Raw genomic sequence first — 6,297 nt, 5'->3', positions numbered from 1 at the left:
TCCAGTCCCGGATGTCAGCCAGGCAGTCAAGAAGAGGCTGAATAGAGCGTGTGCCTCTGTGCCTCAGGGGGAAGTAAATTTGGCAATCATCGGCATAGAAATGAAAGGGTATGTCGTGTTTGCGGAAGATAGCACCTAGTGGCAGCAGGTATAAAGAAAAGAGAAGGGGACCGAGGATGGACCCCTGCGGTACCCCCCACTGGAGTGCGGTCGATGCCGAACTAAAATCTTTGATATTGACACAGAAGGTTCTGTCAGAGAGGTAGGACCCAAACCATTTAAGGGCTGACCCTGTGATGCCCACCCACTGCTCCAGTCTAGAAATGAGGATATTGTGGTCGATGGTGTCAAAAGCAGATGTAAGGTCCAATAGGACAAGCAGCACAGAATCACCTGCGTCTGTGGATATGAAAATGTCATTAAAAACCTTCAGTAGAGCAGTTTCAGTGCTATGGAGAGATTTGAAGCCAGATTGGCTAATACATGTTAGTGGTGCTTAGAAAAGAGCTTAATGTAGCACTACCGCCACCAGTTGGTAAGGTGCGTTGATATTAATAATCCGCCCACTAGAGGTGAACAATCCGCCCACTAAACGGGAACTATTGGTAATGTGGAGACGGAAAAATAGAGGTCCCACCAGAACCGGACACAACAGGCTACAACAAGAACCAGACCTGTGGATACCAGGCTTAACTATCTTTCAGATCGGAGGCAATGTGTTCAGCATAATAGTACTTCCTCCAGTTATTTAACAGTCAACAATGGTGTACCACAAGGCTCAGTCTTAGGACCCACCCTCTTTACAATCTTCATAGGTAATGTAACATTACCTATGAAGATTGTAACAATAGAACATCCCTGATACATCCTTACATTTCTATGCTGATGATACAGTTGCTTACTTTCAAGCTAAAACAGTTGCTAAGGTTTTCCAGCCTTTGAAATCCGCTTTTGACATCCTTCAGTCTGATTAGTTCTGTGTCAAACTTGTCCTAAATGCCAACACAACCAAAGGGATGCTTTTTTCGAACAGGAAGTTGGTCCCAGCAGTTCTTCCTCTGATTTTATCCTCAAATGGTGTCCCTATTGAGTTAGTCAATTCCTACTAATTGGGTATCTTGGTCGATGTGCATCTCTCTTTTAAGCTCCACGTGGAAAACTTGGTAAGGAAACTGAAAGTTAAATTGAGTTTCTTTTTCAGAAACAGATCCTGTCTAACTCTGAATGCTAGGAAACGCCTTGTGACTGCGACTTTCCTTCCCTTCATTGACTACGGTGACATTATTTGCATGAATGCCCCTACAAGCACCCTGCAAATGTTGGATGCTGTCTATCATGTTGCACTAATATTCATAACTGGCTGTAACTACCATACCCATCATTGCACCCTGTATTCACTGCTTAACAGGTCATCATTAACTTCACGCAGACTCTCTCACTGGTATATTTTCATCTTTAAACTACTTCTTGGCCTGTTGCCTTCATTCATCTCCTCCTACATGTCACTGCACTGCATGAGTGCAGCTGCAGCGTGCACTCTCAGGAGGGGGCTCAGCACACAGCCCTGGGGTGAGCCAGTGCTGAGCGTGATGGAGGAAGAGACGATGCTGTGGATCCTAACATTCTGTGGTCTGTTAGTCCGGAAGTCCAGAATCTAGTTACCCAGGGTGGGACTCAGTCCAAGAAAGGAGAGCTTCTGCACCAGGGTCTGTGAGATGATGGTATTGGATGCCCAGGAGAAATCCAGAAAGAGCAGACGTTTGTTAGAAGTGCTCTCTAGGTGGGTGAGGGCTGTGTGGACCACCGATGAGATGGTATCAGCAGTGGAGCATTTCCTTCCGTAGGCGTACTGATGTGGGTCCACACTGATGTAGATGGAGTCCTTGATGTGGGTCATGACAGGCCTCTTGAAGCACTTCATGACTACTGATGTTAATGCTATAGGTCAGTAGTCATTCAGGCCTGTAACTGTGGAGCAATTGGGGACAGGGACAATAGTTCATTCAACCTTTATTTAGACAGGTAATCCCATTGAGCCTTGATGACTCATTTACACGCACGCCGTAGATGCACTCACGCATGACACGTATGAGGAGCTGTATGAAGGCAGCAGACCAAGAAGTGATTTAAAGATGAAAATGTACCAGTGAGAGAGTCTGCGTGAAGTTAATGATGTCCAGTTAACCAGTGAATACAGGGTGCAGTGGTGGATACGATAATCACAGCCAGTTATGAATCTTAGTGCACTATGATAGACAGCATCCAACATCTGCAGGGATATTGTAGGAGCGTTCATGCAAATAATGTCACCGTAATCAATGGAGGGAAGGAAAGTCACAGATACAAGGCGTTTCCTAGCATTCAGGGTTAGACAGGATCTGTTTCTGAAAAAGAAACCCAGTTTAACTTTCAGTCTCTTTACCAAGTTTTCCCACATGAAGCTTAAAAGAGAGATGTGAGTCGACCAAGATACCCAAAGGGTATATAGGGGGAGTGGTGGCGCAGAGGTTAGAAGATGGGCTTGTGATCAGAAAGTCGCAGGTTCACCTCCCAGTACCATCAACATCAAAATGTGGGTGGAAAAGGTGAAACACCCACACCTCCCTCCACCCTCATTCGCCCCACCCTGGGCCCCTGAGCAAGGCCCTTAACCCCCACCATCTGCTCCCTAAACAGGTCTCTCTTGAAAATGAGTTATCGTGGCTCAATGAGACTACCTGGATAAATAAAGGGTAAAAAAAAAAAAAAAAAGTTTTATAGGAATCAACAAACTCAATGGGGACACCATTTGAGGATAAAATCGTAGGAAGAACTGCTGGGACCAACTTCCTATTTGAAAAATGCATCCCTTTGGTTTTGTCGGCATTTAGGACAAGTTTGAGGCGGAACAAATCTGTCTGGATGTTGTTGAATGCAGATTTCAAAAGCTGGAAAGAGGGTAGGTCCTAAGACTGAGCATTGTGGTACACCATTATTGACTGTTAAATAACTGGAGGAACTACCATTATGTTGAACACATTGCTTCCGGTCTGAAAGATAGTTAGAGAAACAACCAATGGTGTGTTTTGAGAAACCGATTTCTGAGAGTTTATGACACAATATGTTCTATGTCGTATAAGCTTCGCCCTTTAAGGCCTTCGCTTTAGTGGGTTTATCCCGTTATGCAGAGCATAAGCACTGAAAAAATTTGTCCACGCCCACCTGCTGTGTGGGCCCCACCCGGTCCGTATAAATTACGTTAAGAGCGGGAAATCGGCTCCCATTTTTTCTTCAGCGAGCTAATATAGCACTGTCAGAAGAACAAAGAAGATAAATTGTGTAAATGACCAACCTTGTGAAGGATGCTTGGCCCGGCAGTCGACCTCCGGTCGTCCGGTGAGTTCTCCTCCCCGAGGAGAAGATGACAGCAGTCTTATTCCAAGGTAAGCGTCGTGGAACATTTCCCAGTGACAGGTCACTACACGCTGGACAACGCCATCTTGTGTTTTTTCCTCTTATCGCCGACCCTCGGGGCGAACCGGATGGTTCCTCCGGGGCAAGGCGTGCTCAGCTGCAGCCCCCGCTGCTCATTCCCTCCCGGGGAGCGTAGTGTAGGTGGAGGGGGGCTGAGTGAATGCTCACCCCATCCCACCTTGTTTCGCATCGGCGATCACACCGCTCCCAGCCGACAGCGCCCTCAGGGGTTGCCCGGCGGAACCCGGGAGAAGGCTGACATGAAGGGACCCCTTTTTTCTACGTCCCTCGCCTTTTCCCGCCAGTTCGGATGATCGGCGGGAAGGTTGTTTTTCACTGGGCTCCACTGTGGCTCACCGTCTTGATCCATACGGCCTCGCGTTCCAACAGGACGTTCCACGGGCGAGGCCGCAGACGGTTCTTTCCTGGTAGATTAGAGGAGTCGGTCCCCAGTCCGCTCCCATCACCAGAGTTGAGGGATTCACCGAGCGGGGCTATTCCTCGGTAACCCCCCCTGGAGCCAAGCCTCGCGGAAGCTTCCGGAGCGAAGCTGCCCAGGTCGGAGCAGCGTCCCGTCCCTCCGGAGGAACACGAACCAGACGGCGAACACGCTCTCAAATCGAGCCCACCAATGTGTTTTCAGGCAGCCGCAGTTAGCAACAACGTGCGCTGCTAGCATATAGCATGTCCAAGGGATTGAAGGCCGCAGACCTGCCTTGGAGACAAAGAACTCCCTCTGTAAGGCAGCTGACGCCAGCTCAACATGTGTGCCTCTCCCACGTTTTGCCTGTCGAGGACTGCAGCGCGGAGGACGATGATCCAACGACCCACCTGGCTTCGTTACTCCCCTCGCTGCCGGAGAATCTGCACAAGACCTGATGAAGCCGCTGGAGGGACCGTGGCGAGCAAGCTTCAACTTTTCCACGGCCGCGGCTCTCGCTGAGTTCCACCACCAGCCCCGCCCGTCAGAATCCAGCCCTCTTCACTCCGGCAGCCTGCAGCTCAGCGTTTCCCCACAGTTCGCCTGCAAGACAGCGCTCTGGGCAAACAATCGCAGAGCTCATGAGAGAGAAAGCTCTCAAAATGACGGTCTCAGGAGGGTGTGTGTAAAAGTGACACGAAAGTTGAAATAAATCATCATTAATGATCAAAGTGTCTGTTTTTTAGCCAGTCTGTAAGCCCGGATGAGCTCACAGCGGCCGCACACATAAGAGCCGGTGTCCTTTATAAGGCTTTTTAAACTCACCGCCGCTCCAAGACATTACCAGTCGCTTACAGGGCACGATGGTAAGTGAAAATAACTCGTTATAATCCCGGGCTGCACGTTTTTTCACCCAAGCGATGTCAACTCGCACTTGTGGGATGAAACAGCCCCACACACGAGCCGGTGTCCTTAAATAAAGGTTTTTAAACTCACCGTCGCTCTAAGACATGACGAGTCGATCACAGAACAGCCTCCACACATGAGCCGGTGTCCTTAATTAAAGGTTTTTAAACTAGAACTGCACGATCCTCACTCAAGCGGTGTCAACTCGCACTCGTGGGATGGAACAGCCTCCACATGAGCCGGTGTCCTTAAACAGGATTTTAACTCACCGCCGCTCTTGACATGACGAGTCGATCACTAAGATGAACAGCCTCCATCCAACCGCGCTGCGTTGATGCTGGCGCACACACACAGCTGCCGGCGCTAACCAGCTCACATCGGTATAAATGTGGTCCGCAGGCTGGTTCGGGTGGGGGCCCTTCTCTCTCACAAGAAACGACACCCGTCTCGACAAATCAACGCGGGCAGCCGTCACCACCGCGTCTCAGCTTTCGGCAGCTCACCGCAGCTAAACGTGAAGCAGCTGAAGAACCCGGTAATGAGTCCCGCCTCCCTCCAGCGCGCGCCCCTCCAGCGAGAGCGGCGCGCGTCCCTCCAGAGACAACGGGTGCTCCCGCGGGGCTAGCAGCCTTCACTCCAACAGCACGGCGTAAACGAAGTCACGCCCTCCGCCTTTTCAACGTTCGCACAGCGACGTCAAACGCGCAGCCCCACCGCGTCATCAGCTGTCACACGCTTCGCCTCAGCACAAGTCTCGCCTGGGATCACACAGAAAACATTCCCGCGACGCATGACGGCGGTTGAGGGGCGGACGGCTGACAGCCGTACAAACATGACACATCACTTAACGCACGTTCACCCTACGAACGTTACGTAGAGTGGCTAAAACATGCTCGCCGTTTTTCAGATGGATGGACAAGGTTTTTATGCAAATGGTACAAGTTACAGTTTGCAACCCGAACCCCTCCATTCAGATGAGTTATAAAAAACGGCCCCGTCATCATCAGACTAAATCTCATCCCTAAATGCAGAAATCCAAGTGTTTTCTGATAAAAGTAATCTACAGAGTTTCCCAAGGGAGAGAAAACACAAGGTTTTTACTCACGGATCGGGGGGGTGAGACCGTTCTTGGATCTGTTGTTTAACATCCAGAGAACGCATACCGATCATCCTAACACAGAGACGAGAGTTTTCGTTTTACCTGGATGATCTGCTGCTCCTGTCAATTCAGACAAGAGGCGCTGATGTAGGATCAGGTGTTGACATCACACCTGTTAAATCTGGGCTTCGCCATAAATTGGGAAGAAGCTCGATTTTTCCGGCCCAGACATTTGTTTCTGGGAGTGGAATTAAATTCAACCACCATGAAAACTCGTTTATCACAAACTAGATTCGACATTTTTAAAAAAAGTCAACTCAGCCACGTAAGATCTGGCAAGTGATAACAGCTGTCTCCGTCATGAAGCTGTTGAAATGATGTCACTCACACAGTGGTTCCGCTGGTTTGTTTCACATGA

The sequence above is a fragment of the Nematolebias whitei genome, chromosome 18 (assembly GCF_014905685.2).
Source record: "Nematolebias whitei isolate Nwh7 chromosome 18, NemWhi1, whole genome shotgun sequence".
NCBI classification, from domain to species: Eukaryota; Metazoa; Chordata; class Actinopteri; order Cyprinodontiformes; family Rivulidae; genus Nematolebias; species Nematolebias whitei.
Note: the sequence above shows the minus strand (reverse complement) of the source record.